Raw genomic sequence first — 19,812 nt, forward strand, 5'->3', positions numbered from 1 at the left:
CATTAAAGGAAGTTTTATGCTTTTTCTCTGAAATCTTCTGGTCATTGGGAAAGAAGATCAACTAAAACACAACTGGTTTACTTCACTTCCCACCCTGTCCGTCCTCCCTCCAGCCTGAGGGTAAAGGAAATAGAGAGAAATAAAACTATAGATATCATTCTTCTGCACACAGTATAAAAGCAAAATTAATCAGTGAAAACTACTTAAGATGTGGAAAGTAACACTTTACCTATGAACCTCTAAACCCCAGTTGTGTTTACAGACAACAATAATGATATACTTTCCTGTTTGTCAGGAAAACTGAAATGAAGTAAAAAGCTCTCCCCAAAAAAATGTTTCCTTCATCTTACAAAGAAGCACTTGGTAAGTAAAATTCATGATAGAATAAACTTCTCTTTATTTAGCAGTAAAGTTTACCATGTAAAGCAATAATGAATTTGTAAGATCTGAAGCTCTACCTCAGACAGAGCTCTTGATGATGGATGTGTCCCTTGTTCCAACTCTATATCCTGTTTTTCACTAAGTGTAATAGCTCTGACTCCACAGATCTAAATGTTCTCAGCTGATTAGATTAGTTAAATGCCAACTCTCACTTTGGGATCTTGAGGCTGCAGTAGTTTCTATTAAGCTATTGATTGGAAAGTTGGGCTAAAATATCAAAGTTCACAAGTACTGGGAGTCCCTCCTCTCCCCTCCTTTTTTTTTTAAATCTTGAGAAATTTAAGGTGTGAGGCTTTTCCTACATCTGAAATTCTGACCATTAATGCTATACACAAAGAGAAATTTACTGAACAAATAAGCTAGATGAGGGGTGTCACCTAATTAAGCAGAACCATATATTTAACCTTGCTGCAAGTGGAGAACCATGCAGAATGTGAAAGAAAATTTCTTTCAGATTTGACCATAGAGTTAACTTAATGGATATGTTTTTGAAAGCTGTGGTTTTGGACTTAATTATACAGGGAGAAGTAAATCTAATAGAATTTCTGGATTATCTGATATACTGAAATAAACATCAGTATTATTGCTTTGTTTTTAACATTCTATCACTATTCTTAAATTTTATTCTTCTGTGCTGTAGCATCAAAAAATTAAACTCTCTAGTAAAAAATATGCCCTCCTCCCATTCCCACATGGTGGTTGGGAAAAGTGACAGGTTTTCTATTCTCTTCATATTCTTACACCAATGACAGCATCTGAGCCCTCTCTAGAATTAAACATTTTTCTCCTAATTTAATTTCCAATCTAATGTGGATTCTTAACATTCTTTACACACACTGAGATGAAAGAAAATATGAATTTTAAGGTTCTTACTGGCATTTTTTTTTATTATTATTATTTTAATGAGCTATCAGGCTGTATACCCCACTTACAGGAAAGGAATTTGAAACATGCTTCATGTTTAGACTTGAAATGAGCAATCCTAGCGATTCACTGGAAGTAAAACCTCAACAGATAAAGTGCAAATTATTATGCTACATAGGAAAGACAAGGATCCCAAGAAGTTTAAAGTGTATTGTTTTCTGAGAAACTGTGACCACAGATGACCCTCACAGTCATAATATAGTGAATGTTGTTAAGCTTAAACTACATATTTTTGGAAAAAGTTTGTTTACATCAAACATCTGAAAGTGACTGATGATAACATTTCTCTGTAGGGCACATAAGAATGGTTAATGTCAGATATAAACCTTTATACATTATTCTGCCATCTTTTATAAATCTGACCTGGGGGGACCTCTAGGGGTGAGAGGTTTATTCTGTACTTGGTGTCCCTGCTGAGATTTCCAGCTGAGGAGCCAGCAGCTCTGGACAGCCTGATACCTACTCTTCTCCTTGCCCCTGAGGCCCCAGAACTGCACACATCTTTCAGTAAAGATTTTACTAATAATCCATCATGCTTGGTCTCTAATCAGTGAGTCATTCTTACAAAAGGAAATATTACAGGTTCCATGAAATAACATAAAAAACTGTGGTGTAGTTATTGTTTATTTGCAATTGCAGTTTATTTTAAAAGTTTGAAATTTTACTGGTTTTATGTTTTTAATTTATAGTGGATTTTTGAATGGATTCCCATTTTACATTCCAGGACTCTCAACACATTGCATATGTTGCAACACATTGCACACTCTAAAAATTACTTTTCAGTTATTCAGTCTCTATGTCCAGAATCAGTTAACTAAAGACAACTCAAATTATGTAAGCTTTCCAGTATCTGAGATCATGTTATATTAGCCCATGTCCAAGAAGAAATTTAGGTAATAAATTATCTTTAGTTGTTTTATTTTATTCATTCTGCATTTAAATTTGAAAGGCTGAGGAGGTATCTGAACTATAAAATTGCATCTTGATATGCTGGGTTTTTTTTTAAATTGGTGGAGTATCCAATTATTTTTAAAATGCATGTAGAACACTACTCAGTAAATTTCCCATGTTGTACTCTTCCAATAAAGAGTAAATGCAGAGCCTACAGGTCAACATGGAGAGTGGAGAGGGAGTGAGCCCAGGCTCTCTTACATTCTGTCCTTTCACTGTGTAACTGAGGATTTTGGTAGTGAATCATGTGCCTAATGGATAGGCCAAAGTCCTCCTTTCATATTCTGTGTTCTCTTTACTTCCAGGACAACATGGGAGAATTAAATAGTTGTATAAATTAAGCAAGGCCAACTCTGATCATGGGTCAGGGACCTATTGCTCCTCAGGCTGATATATATTTATCAGTCTATACCAAATGAAGCTATCACAACATTTTGTCACACACTAAATTAAAGCTTTGAAGATCTGTGGGAAAGGTGTAATTAAAAATCAGCATGTATATACGTCTTTGTATATATAACACATAAAACATACTGTTTATGGCACACCATCATTTTAAACCTTCCACTATTCTGCATTTAGATTTAAATTGTTTAAGATTTCCTTTAAATACAGCAAAATCAAGCAGTTTCCAGAACTATCATTCCTCTCTCTGCTTTGCCTATATCATGATGTTAGAAAAGAAGAAGAAAAAAAAAAAAAAGCTCCTACTGCTGCCCTCACACAGTGTGGGTAAGGAAAGGCAGGGAAATGTAAGGCAACAACCACTGCCTTTTCCTCTCCATAGGCAACAGATAAAGCCTGCTCTGCAGGGTCCTCCCAAAACATTTTGATTCTACTCCTGCCCATTTTCCATACCTTTCTCACTCCTTTCTGCGACAGGACCGAACCAGCCCCAGCCCTCATTCTTGGAACAGAAAAAAATTAATTCTGTCTATGCTTCTGAGAGGATTTGAGTCAGATCCACTGAACTGACCCTGCTTCCAGAACAGATAAACAGCCCCCCACTCCACAAACAAAAAAAGACGTATTCCCATACCAATGATGGCACAAAAACTAAGACAATTTTTGCTTCTGTATTCCTCAACTTCAATTATACCTCCATCTTCAGACTTCACACAGTGGTCAGGAACCCATTATGACTTATAAGCAATCAATGCCCAGGTGGCTCTTTCCCCAAGGGCTAATAACCAACATACTCATCAGGTACACTAAAGTAAATGTAACAAGCTCTACCAGTGGCAAATCTACAAGATTCCCAGCCATTTTGCCATTGAAGTTACACAACCTCACCAAGTGAATGTTTTTTTCACCAGCAAAGGTATTTCTCTTAAATGATAAACTATATCAATACTGGACTTCTTGAAATTTCAGGTTTAGGGGGCGGGGGGGGGGGGGGGTGTCAAAGAAATAGAAAACAACAAACATGCTTATAGCTTAAATAGCTAGGCTAGCAGTAAGACCCAGGTGGACTTTCTCTCCCAAAAAATCTTCATTATATATGACATAAAATATTGTTTCTTATTCTGCCTGTTGTCTCCAACCTCACGTGCCACTCTAGGCAACTCACTTTTCATACCTGTTTATTCAATCTTCACCTTTAAACTCTGCATGCACCAATGTTTTTTGATTCATTTATGTGGTACCAAAATTCTCAAATACTACCTCCATGCACGGAAGATATGATATGAATACAGTTTTGTGAAGGCATGCAGGCTACAATGCCAAGCTCCCAAAAGTCAAGAAAAAACTGCTACCTCTACAGTTGTCCAATGCCTTTAGTTTATGACCTTATAAACACATTTTGGTACAATACATGACCACACAACAGGATGGCTAACTCATAAAATTATTTTTCTCTTAATTGAATAAAAATAAAAGGTCTGTAATGTTTTCAGAATGATTACTTAACAAATATGCTCTACATATACTAAATTTGCACTGCTTGATGTGATACATCCACTCCAGGCCATGTGTAGCTCCAGCTGTTTGTGCACCTGCATCCAATCCTGCTTACAAGAAGTTTGGTGCTACTAGTTTTTTTTTTGAGAGTCAAGATGAAATAATAAACTCCATGAAAGCTTCTCTGTGTGCATGATGGGATTGAGTAGAGTTTACCCCATATTTTGTTTTAAAAAAGTACTTATCAACAAGGTAAGGTGTCTCCTCACTGTTTTATTCTAGAGCAGTGGAAGCTGCAAACTGTATAAAGAAAGATGGAGCTATCCCTGAAAGCCACTGAGCATGACCAGATGGGGGAAACCTTCTGGACTGCAGGAGAAGGAGTCTACTGACAAATGGAGATGTAGAATCTCCCTAAAACAGTGGGGTGCAACAACATGACTAACTGCATGACACATTAAAAAAAAAAAAAATAGTCATTGGAAGTTATCAAGATCAAGATCAGGACTTGAAGAAAGATCCCACTCTAGAAGAATACAAGTAGGGGTTGGGGAAATTTTTTCTTGTCAGATCTTTTAATGTCTCACCCAGAAAGTCTAACTTTTCTCTATTTCAAAAGTTTCCTTGTTCCTTGTGCTGTAATAAGACAGATCTTTAGTAACTGGAAAGCCATTAGTGGTTTTAGGCACCCTCACTTTAAGGAAAAGTTGCAGATGGTTCCACACCAAGGATCTGGCCAAACTGGGATCTTGTCAGAACTTGTTAGTAAAAAAGTCAGTGTCTCAGTGTGTGAAGGCTGTGCTGAAAGTGCTGCTCAGAAATGAGGAGCATTTTCTTTCTGTGTTACTTGTACAGCTTGTATATCACTATGTGAGCAGCTCACCTTCTTTAATATACTATCTGTAACTTCTTGAAGCAAGATAGAGAATCACTATGATCTACTTCCTATTTCTACAACTAGGAAAATGAGAAATCCAAACCATGCACAGTCTGTAGTACATATACCAGCTGATTCTACCACATGTCATGTTGCTTCTGTAAAGCCTGGATTTTCCCTGAAGTACAGGTCAACAAATACTGTAAGGAGTTTAGCTTTGTTGTTTTATGTTAACTAATCAGGACAAGGGGAAGGAAGTTATTACTGACCTCCAAATCAACAAATGTGGCTGCAGAGTAGAGGCATTCTTCCTAAAATTATTCTTGACATTTATACTAACATAGGTGATCTAACTACACATTTATCAATCAATACCACTGTGTTTTCCTTCCTTTCTAAATATGTAACCCCCTGCCTACTCAAGCGTGTATCATCTTCCTATTACATAGTTCATTTATATGTCTGCACTTTGTTAACAAAGTTTGCTATATTTCTGCTGAATATCTTTGATTATAAACTATTGTCCTGTATTTCACTTCTCAAAGAGAATTGTAAAGTTATGAACAAGCACTAAGGATAATCGTCTATTAGGAAAGTCCAGGACATTACTTTTTAAATGCAAAGGCAATGTTAAAGGTTTCCTTGGACAGTGATATTCCACTAGCATTATTAATTTTGCTTTCAGACTAAACACCTACTAGCATTACAAGAGCTGAACAAGTTTTGCCACAGAGGCAGTCTGACTTTTCAGTAAATTAAAAAGTATTTTCCATAATTCAAAATTCTGAGCATGCCTGGGCAGAAGAGAAAATAGAAAATTTCTAACTGTGTTTCTCTCTCCCCACATTCTTCTCAGAAACTGTGAGTATGACATCAGTCTTGATATCAGTTATAGTCAGAATATGCACAGATTTAGAGCCTGCAGGTGGTTTATATTAGTTAATATTTTGATACCCATACAGTTTATTAGGTCACAGTGCAACAAAGGACATAGAAAATAACTTTTAATGAAACTAGGAACTACTATGTGAGGACTTTAAATCACATTATTATTTAATAATGCTTCATGTTTTAAATTTCATCCAGGGCTTTTCTTTTCTTTTCTTTTCTTTTCTTTTCTTTTCTTTTCTTTTCTTTTCTTTTCTTTTCTTTTCTTTTCTTTTCTTTTCTTTTCTTTTCTTTTCTTTTCTTTTCTTTTCTTTTCTTTTCTTTTCTTTTCTTTTCTTTTCTTTTCTTTTCTTTTCTTTTCTTTTCTTTTCTTTTCTTTTCTTTTCTTTTCTTTTCTTTTCTTTTCTTTTCTTTTCTTTTCTTTTCTTTTCTTTTCTTCTCTTCTTTTCTTCTCTTCTCTTCTCTTCTCTTCTCTTCTCTTCTCTTCTCTTCTCTTCTCTTCTCTTCTCTTCTCTTCTCTTCTCTTCTCTTCTCTTCTCTTCTCTTCTCTTCTCTTCTCTTCTCTTCTCTTCTCTTCTCTTCTCTTCTCTTCTCTTCTCTTCTCTTCTCTTTTCTTTTTTCTTTCTTTTCTTTTCTTTTCTTTTCTTTTCTTTTCTTTTCTTTTCTTTTCTTTTCTTTTCTTTTCTTTTCTTTTCTTTTCTTTTCTTTTCTTTTCTTTTTCTTTTCTTTTCTTTTCTTTTCTTTTCTTTTCTTTTCTTTTCTTTTCTTTTCTATTCTTTTTTTATTTCACAGGAAAAGTTATGCAAGATCCTAAAGCACAACAGAAAATGCTATGAGAGCTGGGTTCCAGATATGGGTTGCCAACAGCGAAAGTCACTACAAAGATTAATGAAAACAAGACATGTTATCTTAGAAGATGCTGTAGTCATTCAAATTCTCTTCAGAGAGTGAAGATCTCAATATCGCTCCATGGTAATTACAGGCAAATGTCAACTTGGCATATTTAACCACAGTTAAACATTGTCAGGGAAAAAAAACCTCACAGCTCTGTATTAGGCTTTGGCAGAACATTCCTTATAGCTAATTGTCATACATTTCAGTACTCATTTTATAGTGAAGTGGCAGAGAGATTGCTTGTTTTTTGAAAGTTTCCTCAAATTTTTATAATTTGTGCTTAACAGTTTTTACCTAGGCAGGGGGATCAGTTAACTTGATTTGCTTGTCAGATACATGTTTTATTAATCAATTCAAGTGGTAAGGGAGCTCCGTCTAATCCTTTGAGAGCAGAAAGACTAACCCAGTTGAGGCATATACTAAAGCAATGAGATTCTCCTACCACAAAATTCTTGTAGCTATCAAAGAGGCCAACTTCCTAAAATAGAATGGCAATCTTATACTTCAGCATTGAGAAGGCTTTGTGGAGTTGTCAATCTGTAAGCCTTACCGGTAGTTCATAAGCAAAATGTATATATCCACAAGAGAAAAGTCTGCAATTTCACAAAGATTTCAAGGTAAGGTTGAGCTCACAAATATTAATCTCTTGGATTTCTTTTTGAAAGTGCCTCTTTGAAAGGAAGTTTGTCTATATTCTCATGTTCACACACAGTAAAAGAAGCACTTTTTATTGTCACATTTAATTCAATAAAAATCTCAGTCATTATTTGTAACTGTCTGAAGGTGACACAATTTCTGGTTTGGCTGCACCACAGACAGCAGGAGTCCTAACAGCAGAATCAGTGTCTCCTGTCAGTGCTGGCCTTTGAGGGCTGGCTTCTGATGCTATTGCATGTGATGACTGACAGATCTCATATCAGGCTATCAGGCTGTTCCAAAGGCTAATGACAAAGAATAAATTAAAAAACAAACAAACAAACAAACAAACAAACCAAAACCAGATTGAGTAGACAATCATGACATACAGTCTTAGTGTTCCTCAGTGTTGGAATATCTGTTCAGGTGATTTGGACACACCTCTAGGCAAGCCAAAAAATTACAGATTTTGGAGCTTGGACCTCCACTCTGAGAATGAAGACATCAGAAACTACATGAGAAGTGAAGTGAAGCATAGCAAAAAGATACCTCTCACTTCTTTCAGACAAGAGCTTGAAAACAAACCAAATAACACAGTTATGTTATCCTACCATCCTCAGGCATCCAACAGGTGAAATAAAAGCTTATGTCGGATTCAGAGATAAAACAGCCTGATCCCACACCCTCTGTGGCCTAAGATGGTCCTCCATTACCCTACGATCAACTAACCAGCAGTCATGGTCTTATATACTTTGACTACACTGAAATTCTAAGGCATGTTGAGAAACTTGATGTAAAGCAATCATTCTGGAGCATTCAAGTTAACATCTGCTGGGATAAATGGGCTAGTTCTCATTTCTCAGAGCTTTGATATCAGTCTGCAGATATAAGGAGGGATCGCTTCACTTGCATTGAGCAAAAGACTGCCTTCTCTCTCAGTCCTGAAAAGTAAAATTAATTGTAAAGAGAAGATAATGATTGCCTCAGACAGTTGTGAGAACTTAAGGCAGGTCTAGTTAAATCTTGACTGGTGGGATTTGATGACGTGATTAAAAAATACTAACATTATGAAAACAAACAGGCTTAACCTGACCATCAGCTACTGAAATCACGTCAACTACAGCAAGGCATATGACATGTTTCATTATAGCTTCTAAAATATCCCTGCTTAATATCAGCTTTTTGCTTTCAGAAAAAGCAGTTATATTTTTACCATTATTTATGGTGGAAGACAAATTCTGCTGTCAGAATTTTGCCATATATGCTCGGAATGATCAAATTTAAAATGCTGTGTAAGCATTCTCGTTAATACATTAGAGCAACATAAGAGGTGAATGCTTTCAGACTATTCCATCTGCTATATTGACTACATTTGCTGAAATCACAGACAGGCACAAATTTGGGAAATTACAAGAGGACTCGTGTAATAATTTTGTTATTTATAATTATGTGACACGGTAAACTACTGTGAATAATGCACAACTATTGAATATAATACAAAAATATCTTTGACATTGATATCAACTGAAATAAGCTCAACAAGGCTGATCAGAGCATATGTGTTACAGATACATTATTTACAGCTGTCATCAACTCAGTGGATGCTACCTGATTTCGTTTTAATGTGTCAGCCTTTCTAAATAACTTTATGAGCAAGTGAACATTTTATGTATATATACATATATACATGAACATACATATATATATTTAATAAATATTTAATAAATATATCTACTTTAAAAACAAATAAATTAGAGTTAAGGCACCTTGGGGCTCCAGTCATTAGATATTACTTTACTTCCCATCTAGAGAGCTAAGGTAGCCCTGGATTATTTCCTAATAGATAGAGCTCTTTTTAAGAAATACTGTTGCAATCTAAAGCAGCATAAACTAAAGCTCTTTTTTTCCACTTTGGAGAATAACAGACCCTAAACCATGGACTCTGCCAGGTAATTTAACTCAGTACCAGTTGTATTAATATTTCCATTCTATTTATCTAAATCATCTACACACTGAAATAATTCATGATGTCATTGTACCAGTTCTTGCTAAACAATAATTACTGAAACTGACACAAAATAGTTGATTTGTAGGTGGGCTTAGTCTTTAAATGGATTTTGTTAATGGAAAAGACTCTTGATTCATGAGTGTAGTTTAATGCAAACCAATTTTATGCCATGGTAAATTACCATCAAAACATAAAAAAGAAATTAAGCCACGTTGTGCCCAAAATTAATCAAAACAGTTTTGAAAGCTTCTTGATTTGCAATCTAAAATACAAATTGACAGAAATAAAAACTTAATATAAAACACAAAGCTAAGGCATCTGAATATTTGACAGATAAGTACTGATAGAATGTATTTTATGGGGAATTAAAGATGCAGATAAAAACTAAAGGTGTTTAAATATTTTATAAGAGCTCTTGAGTGGTGAAATTTCCCCTCCACAGACACAAAATTTATCCTTCATTTCTTCTCAGTAATTGCACCAGTACTTGAAAACCAGTTTGCAGTTATCAGAAATGACCATCACCTTACACCACTAGTGGTCCCAATGCATTTACCTCCTGCAGAACTGGGAATCCTTACTTCAATGTGCAGTTGTCTCTGCTTCCTTTCACAGCACACATTTCAATCACAGATGGAAGATCCATTCTTTGAAGTGATACAGAGTATTGTTACCTCTTATCTCATAATTAGACAATAAGAGACATGTTAATGAAGCCTGTGAAAATACTGACATATAAAATGCTAAAATATCTGTCTAAATTTTTACAGAATTTATTCTGTAAAGGAAAGCTTATTACACCATAATATTACCGATAAAAGTTGGTTTTTTTTTTTTTCTTTTTTACTTGTTTTGCTATCATATCATTTTATGGATTACCTGAGAACTGTAATTTCCAGTAAACTTCCCTGTATCCAGAAATTCTCAGGGTCAGGCTTGACACTGTGTGTGACTCCAGAGCCAGTGAAATATAGTAAGAAACCCTCAAGCTAAGTCTAAGCATAGGGATCAAGAAATGGGGACATCAGATTATGCCAAGGTCTTGCACCTTCTTTCTACTCCTCCTGAATACCTTGGCTTCCAAAGAAATGAAACCCAAGACAAAGAGAAGGGCAAGAGCTGAAGAGTATTTCAGCAAGCTCCCCGCCTAGCTAACCAGGGTGATCCTGTCTCCTGGGGGTGCTGTGGTGCCTATCATAGGGCAACATTGGGGCAGGGAAAGACCCATATGAGGCCAGGGCTCTACTGCCCAAACGAGTCTGGGGAACCCAGGAACCCTCAGCTGCAGCACAAGCTCTGACATCTTGCAAGCTTTCTGACTGGCAGCTGGAGGCAAGGCAACTCAAGGAGCACTATGAAGCTGGGTCATTTGGCTGATCCCTTTGGCTTTGGGAAAATTCAACAACAAAATTTTCCAGAACATTTTACTAATACAAATTTTATTTTCATGCAAGATTTTTATTTATTTTTTTAATAAATAAATATATATTCGATTCTATACTAGAACAACAATTATTTTTTCAAATATCTATGTTTTCTTTGGAACAAACTGTAAGTTCAGTTCTACTCACAGCTGAAACCATGCCAATCAAACTACATGAACAAAACTTGGGGTTCTTCTACCTTAGCAAACAACTGTTAATCCCTTATCTATCTTTTTTTCCAACACAGTCTAATTCTGCAAGGGTAATTATTGACTCCTTTGAATTACTCAGATAAAACCATGATCAATATGATAGCAAAAAACATAAGAAAATTAATTCATCTTGATATCAGAGCACAGTTTACAGGAAATAAAGCACTTGGACACATTTTGAACTGTGATGATAAAATTCTTCTAGCTACCTATCAAGTGGGTATCACGCAAATTTTGTGCAATGAATGAGGAAGGACTCCTGTCAATTGGAAAATGGGTTACTAAATGATCATACAGTCAATCAAAGTACTAACTCAAGCACAATCCAAATGACACTTCTATGCATCACTTGAGCCTCTTTCATCAGGTAGTTACTGCTTTGGAACCTTAATATGTTTCTTTTCATATAGCTTAATTATGAGAGAGTATTCTAGTTGAGGCCCAACTCTACACCACTCTAATTAGCCTGTGACTTGAAGGCTCCATTTTAAATATTGGTGATCTTTATTCCCACTGAGAAAAAGTTCAGATCTGGACTAAAACTCTATAATTGAAATCTGTTTACTTCTATCTCATGTGTATAAATTTAGAAATAGTTTTTGTCTTTTCTTTCCAGGAAAACTTGAGTAGGAATTCCTGATTGAATGTGTTACCCAGCTAATACATACTGTGCTAAGGAAGATTTTGCAATGTATTTTGCATTCTGTAAGTAGGTACAGACTGAGTGTAATGGAGTTCAAAGTGTCATATGAAGTCAAATCCTGACTGGCGAACTAAGTGTAAAAGAGAAGTCCATTTTAGAAATAATGTGTTATTGGTCTTGTTCTTGTTTCCAGAAAAGATATACTCATGTTTTCTGCTAATTTCTTAACAAAGCAAAAATAGTATCTCTCTATTTAGTGATTAGTCTTTTAATGATGGCTCATGAGCAAATGTAAAGTGTTTGTAACCTGGGGGAAGAAGGAAGACCTCTAGGCCATGAACCTAATTGATTTTTATTATAGGCTTTTTCACCTCCTGCTACAAAGCTGGCTTTCAAATAACTACTGGCACATCTAGAAAATTTAACTACTTCACTGAAAGGAAATTTCATCTTCAGATTCTTCACTTGTGATCATTTATGGTATAAAAAATCACATTAGACATGTGTGTTCAAACCTCAAACATTATGGATTGCAAATATGCAAGCTAAAAGAGTGTTTCATCCTGATTAAGCCACCAGCTTTTACAGCATGCTTGGAGTAATGTACACCACCCGACAGTGCCTAACTGCAGCAGCCCAGAGCTCCCCGCTGCAGCGGCTGCTGGGGAGCCTGGGGGCTGTGGCTGACGCCCTGCCAACCTGTGCTGCGACAAACTCCCCGTGGGCAATGATGAGTTTGAAACTAATTCGCATATACTTCTGTACGGAAGATTTGCAGGCTTATATCTTTATGTCTATATGTATGAATACTTCTAGTGCTGCTGCATGGATGCTTTAGCCGGCATATCACTTGATACGACCTTTAGAAACTGCCAGTTGGGGCTACTGGAAGTCCAGGCAGTAAAGGTAAGGACAGAGAAAGTTTGGGAAGAACCATATATCTGTAAGGACAGTTTCAGTTGAAAGAAAAGGTATTACTCCACACCAGCTCTTCTTTGGTTGTCTTTAATATTAGAAGTTATGGGATACAGTAAGAAAAACCAAATCCTTAGCCAAAATAGATGTATATTTACCACAGAACAACATGCTATGATCGATATTTAAAAGGTTAATATTTAAAAGGTAAAAAAGGTTACTTTTAGAGAACCACAGGTAATAGAACCAATTGAGCAAAACACAGCAGTTTATGCTTAGGTTACACTTTGATATATTTACTGGTTAGCAATCTAACAACTCTTTTTGGTGTTGCAAAGATATAAATATAGAGCAGGTAGCTCAATAGTGGAACACCCCAAAGTCTGCACATTTTGCTCCAACCACTAAGAAATAAGAGAGACATTTTTTCTATTTCCATTCGATATTTACAACTGTGATCTGTCTTCATACCATACATATGGACACAAACACACAATTAGTTAGAAGAGAATTTGATACAATATAGAATCTAAATCAATATATTCTTGTAATCGATGGTAAAAAAGTGGTATTGGAAAACCCTCATGGTCTCCATCTGTTGTAGAATGCTGTGTCAACAGATATTTAGCGAAGGATTTAAATCAGCAGCAGCTCTTCTGAAAAAGCATCTAAGGGTGGCAGGTGGCCATGAAAATGCCTGTTTTGCAAGTGAAATGTGGCATTCATGCCCAGTGATAGTGTTCACTTTTCACTCACTTTTCCATTAGAAAAATGAATGCTGTAACTACTCAGTCAGAGGACAGAATCTTAAGTATTCAGACATGTCTGTCAGTCACATACCACCAATATAAGATATACAGCAAAAGATGAACACTTTGCAAACAAACACTTAAGCACAGAAATTATTCACTGGATGCTTAACTATGATGATTTCAGAAACCATTTCACAAAAGATTCATGTGAATGGAAATGGATGATAAACTAATCAGACAAAATTTTCACAAATTGTAGAACAATGCAATTTAAGAGCTCCAGCACCTTGTCAAAGAAAATTCACCTTTCCAAATTCAGACTATATTAAATGACATCTTATAAAAGAAAGACTATACACTACTGAAGACAACAGGTCAGACTGTTTTATACAATAGGTGAAATTTTATCTCCAGTGTCATTCTATCTGAGTTACTCTTGAAATTAATTTACTCTGTTTTCTATGTAGGACAGCACTAGAATGAATACATCGAACTTTTAAACCTAAAGTATCTCTTTCATGCCATGTTTCCTCCCTTGTGCATTGGCTTGCTTAAATCAGGAGTGATGGGTTAAGTTTACTAGTGGTTATTTTAAGCAACAGACAATTGACAAAGAATTTGATTCACAGGAAAAATTTACTTTCTTAATGGCAAAATTTTGAGACCAGCATCTTGGCTTGCATATATCTGGACCTATGTATATCAGCACTGCTATATCTTCCAAAATAACAAACAACTTAAAGGTCAATAATGTGAGAGTAGGTTAGTAGGTCTTCCGTCTGCTTACAGCAACACAGATTTACACAAAAGGTTAAAACAGAGGCTGCTTAAAACACATGGTCAAAGATTAAAAGAAGCTATGGATTCTTTCCTCTTGCATCAGATGGATTCAGAATGTACTTGCTGATGTCCACGGGCTGGGCATTCTTGAGAAAAAGTACATGATGTTTTGAAATAAAATTAAAAGCTATTCTTCCATGATATGTTAGTATTACCCACAATACTAAGTAACATCGTTACATCATTTGTTGAATATGTTCCTCTCATAACTGTTACTGCCATCTACTAAAATACAACCAAGCTCAAAAATATGTATCTATAGGTATATATTAAACATACTTTTATGTTTTTCTCTAGTGAAAAATATGTTAGTATATGGATTCCATGGTAGGCATAAACACTAGGAACTATCAAAAGGTTAAAAACTGCAATGATATATGCCAAATCAAGGCATAATTGTCTCTCACATATCTGTTCAACAGGAATAGATACTGTCTGGATCTGTAGAGAAATGTTATTACTTTTTAGTAAAATTAAAACTTCAGGAAAACAAACACTTTGCCTCACACTACGATCTAGAGGATGTCTCAAGAGAACTTTAAGACTGTTTTGTGACTATTTCAAGGGGAAAAAAAGCTGTTTATTTCTAAGATATATATTAGTTTTTCCTCGGTCTAGTCAAAATAAAATGTGTTGAAAATAAAACCACATTGCTCTCGGAACTGTCTCAGTGTTACTGATGTGATTCATGCAAATTAAAGTATATCAACTAGAAAAAAATAGAATGTTTAGATATTAGTAATGTCTTAAAAAGGGGGTTTTGGTGACTAGCAAGTCTTAATATGTTCAAGTAAAGCAAGTAGAGAAAGTGTGCTTATGCATTAAGGAAACCACAAGTGAAGCCACTCCTAAGCAAATTTCTTAATTCTTTTCTGATGCATAAAAATTACTGTTATGCCATCACTTCCTATTTAATCCTCTTCCTAACATTCAGCAGACATAGTCATCATGTCAAGTTTACTGTGTTTATTACAAGTATTATCATGTAAGAAATTAGAGGGGTTTTAATACTTACTCCAAAATTAAGAGACAATATCCATGGCTGTATTAGTAAGGATGTAATTATTATTATTAAGCCAAAACTTAACAACTTTATTGTCTTAAATCAAAACATTTTGAAATAGAAAAGTTAAAGAAAGAGATGAGGAAAAATGTCTCTGAGGAGACCATTGTGAACATGTTCTTCATTGGCCACTAAGACTGAAAGAGTTCAAAAGGGGACTACTTCACAGTGGCTGAGTTTCAGCCAGCACTGCTTCATTTAAGTTTCTTTCTACAAAAAGAAGGCTTCAGTTGTATCTTGTGAATGCTTCTTAAAAGTGGACACTTAAATATCTACGTATTCCAACCAAAATTTACAGTTACATTCAATAACAACATAACTTGTAAATACAAGTAAACAACTTAATAAACAATGTTCACTTCAACCGTTCCAAGGTCACAAAGAGCTTAAATTTGAAGATGTTGCTGTAAGAGGACTACACTGATGTACTCCACAGCACTGACCATGGGGTATGTGGGTTGGAAATCATGATTATTGTGCTTCTGAAGAGGTGCACTTGCAACAAACCCTTTGAATTTTTCCATACTTTACACTAAAATCTGTGTCCTATACCTATTGGTGATGTTCTTTCCAAATACATAAGGGATACAACCTTCTGCATCTTTCTTCAGGTGTCCCTGTGTCATGGATAACTATAAATCTATAGTTTTTATTATATCATCCACAGGCTAGAATGGTGATTGTCAATTGAGTCAGTACCGAAAAGCCCACAGAGCCACTGTGTCTCAGAACAGCCTTTCATACTATTAATGGCCTCCATTTTTTTGTTCACTGAGACGTAGTTTTACATTGCAATTATAAGTGCAAAATGCTTGCTTCTAGTTGTCTTTCCAAATAAACAGATCAGATTAATTACTATTACTACATCTTTTACATACCTTGTACTTTTTTGTCAGCTCAATATGACTAATAAGAACATTTTATAGTATAATGTCAGAAAGCTCTATCTGCACAATCTCAATAACAATGCATTGTCTTAATATTCCATTAACAATTTTGTTTTATGACCTGTCAGTCAGTCAGCTTTTAATCCACTGATTATGTGCCAGGTTGATTTGGAATCAATCAGCTTCCTTAAACAACATATATTGTAGCACAAGGTCAATTGCTCATATAAATCTAAGACTAATACATCAATATTACTTTTGTCAAGTAGAATAACCACCTAAAAAACGACCATCAAGGTAGATTGACAGACTGTATTTTTCATAAATCCTTGATGATTGATATTCATAATGCCAGCCTCCTTAGTATCTAATTTAGCATCCAATATTATTTTCTTTTGTATAGCTATAAAAGAACCGTAAATACATAGATTATGGAGATTATCTTTAGGAAATACTAGTTACCACCTTACTTCATGTTACTTGAGCCAGCATAATAGAGCACTATCTTAAGTACTGACTACTAAACACCCTTCAGAAGTAATTTTAAAGTTTGAAGTGTTTTTTCATCATGTGATTACATAGACTTCTTTTTATCCAAATAAAGAGAAAAATATTTTTCATAAACTTCTGCCTTTTGACATTGTTATTAGAGATTTCATATTTTTCTATAATAATGCAAAATACTGTTTTTTAAAGCTCTTTTCATCCCATTAATTTAAGCTAATAAAAACTCATGCATGCTAAAAATTGTTACTTTAGATAGTCACATGAATGTTCAGATGTATTGATTATTGAAAGTTAATTTCTAATCATGATAATCTGACTCAAATCTCATGTATCTACTGCCTCTCCATCAGTAACTTCATAAATAATTCTGGTAGAATGAAATATAATTCATTTGTCCTTTGACTCCAAAACCCAATTAAGACATTAAACAAATAATCCTATTTTTTAATCAAAATATATTATGTTCTTTACATGAATAGAAAAACATTCAGTTACTGAACTTAGTCTCTGAAACATTAGAGGTATAGTTTTTCTTTCTGTAATTCTTGGAGACCAATCTTAACCAGATATTTCACAGTATGGAAAATTTTTTGAACAAAGAGACATCCAAATATCTCAGTTAATTTGTGCGAAGAAAGATAGGGAAGTATGCACACATTGCATTATTTCAGTGTTATTTCATCTTTCAGAACTCAGTGATAGATCACTTAAAAATAGATGCCAAAGCTATTTTTATTTTTCATCCAATTTCTCCAGCCCTGAAATGTGCTTAGATTGCAATTTTTTTTGAGCATGAATCATATTTTCAATCTGGTGTATGCTCAGTGCTGTTGTGCATAGGAGTCACAATTATTAGTAACACCCAATATTCTGAACATTCAAGTAAATTAATTTATCAGTAACCTCTAGTTTACTCTGCCAGGTTTTTTAAGATGACAGATATCGATAAGGACTCTTAAAATAAAATTTCAGGTTCCATTTATAATTTTAAAAATATAAAAGAGATTTTCATGGCCTTGATAATAACTATTATTATGCTATTAGTACTGTATTAATTTCTAAAAACATAAAAATCAGACTTAGTAATCCTTATTTTAAGGAATACTGCCAAAGAGTTTTATAAGATAGTAGGAGTACTACACTTGTGTCCTGTGTCAGTCAGCTCTACCACAATAAGGCAAGATTTATAGACCTAAGCACCAGAATCATCTTTCTATTTTATACTGCAAACATTGTTCCTGTGCTTAAGTTTTCAACTTTTGATGGATCACTCACATACAGCATCCTTTGGGGTACTTTTAAAGACTAGTCTGGTATGATTCACTCATGGTGTGAAAAAACAGTTTAATTCCTTTGAACCCCTTAAACTACTGTCTAATTCTATAGTCCAAATAGATGCTGTTGCTGAGCAACAACATACCTTAAGAAGCAGAAAGATATTGTAAGATATAGTTTCCTGCAAATCTTCTATTGAAATTACCTATGATGTTTATTACAAGCCTTATTTTAAATAGTTAATGGGTTTTGCAGACATTGGGCATAATGCCTGCTATAAAACTAAGCCTAAATTTGCATATACAATAGTATAATAAAATCTGGACCTGCTCGTCCATAGTGATTTTCTAGGGATAATAATTTCAGCGTTAAGAATTTTAACTGCACAGAAAAAATTACACAGTACCAAACAATGTTTCCAAAGTATTCATAGAGCAGGTGTAATGAGGTCCATTTACAGGAAAAATATCAGTGATTCCTTTTTTCTTTTATCAGAAAAACAGCTGTGCTTTACTAGACAAGTGCACTTTCTTAGAATAAAATTACTTTTAAAAATTAAACTGGGAAGAACAATGAAAAGAGGAGTATTTGGAAAATAAAAAACAGTGTGAGATGGAAAAGTCTTTGATATATGGGATAATAATGCCCCCTAAATCACTGTTCTTTCTAGGTATTGATATGGCTGAAGTTAATGATGAGAATCCAAGTGGCAAAATTAATAAGAACAACCATTATAACAAGCTTAAAGGAAAGATGTTCACCATCAGCAAAGTTTGCTTAAAATTATTATTGCTCAAGCTGGTGAGTATCATGAGAATAACTTCAAGAAATAAAAAAACCCAACAAGATCTCTACAATTTTATCCAGAAACTGAAGTAAAGCCATATGAAGTCCTTGGCCTAGTCCCATAATTCATCTAGCTAGGGCTACCTTCTTCCACATTGAAGTACAGCAAATAGGTGAATGTATGCACTATAGAGTATAATATATACTATAGAGTATAAATGTTTCAAAGTATATACTAAAAAAACAAACAAACAAACAAACAAAAGCACAACCCCCACCCCCCCAAAAAAAACCAACCAAAACCAAAATCAGAAAGTCAAAACATTTTCCCTAGTATCCGATACCTAATTTTTGCACTGTAAAAATCTTCTCCTTCTGGCCCGTGTCAAAGATTAAGAAATACCAGATCACTTACAGCAATAAATTTCACCAGCACGGTAAGCCTCAGGATCTAATCTCTCTTTATTTTTCAGATGATATAAACAGAAATAACAAAGAATAATAATAAAGTGTAGAATTGGTATCTTAATATTATAATTTCCTGACTTTTCCCTCAAAATTAAACAATTTTTTTCATACATCAACAGTGAAGTAATAAATGTAAGAAAAGAATGATATATACTCTTATTTAAAGCAAGTGTATCAGTAAATATCCTTAAAAAACTGTTTCCATACATAGTTAGGTTATTTTTATTAAAAACCTTCTATCTAGTCTTTTGCACAGAAAGCCCTGCTATTTCAAAGCCATTTGGCATGCTTTTATTATGTAAATTAAATGAGGTTGATAATTGTCAACAACATGTAAAGCCAGATTACAACATCCATATTGCCTCATATTATACTAAAATACAATGCATTTTCCAATTTTGTGTATTGCCCCAAGAAGCATGCTAACCATTCATTAAATTACAGACTGCAATCTTTGGGGAGAGACCAGAGCTTTATGAAGGACAAAATTTAGTGAAACAGTGTAATTTACATATCAGA

This window comes from Tyto alba, unplaced genomic scaffold (assembly GCF_018691265.1).
Source record: "Tyto alba isolate M040663 unplaced genomic scaffold, T.alba_DEE_v4.0 Super-Scaffold_27, whole genome shotgun sequence".
Lineage (NCBI taxonomy): Eukaryota > Metazoa > Chordata > Aves > Strigiformes > Tytonidae > Tyto > Tyto alba.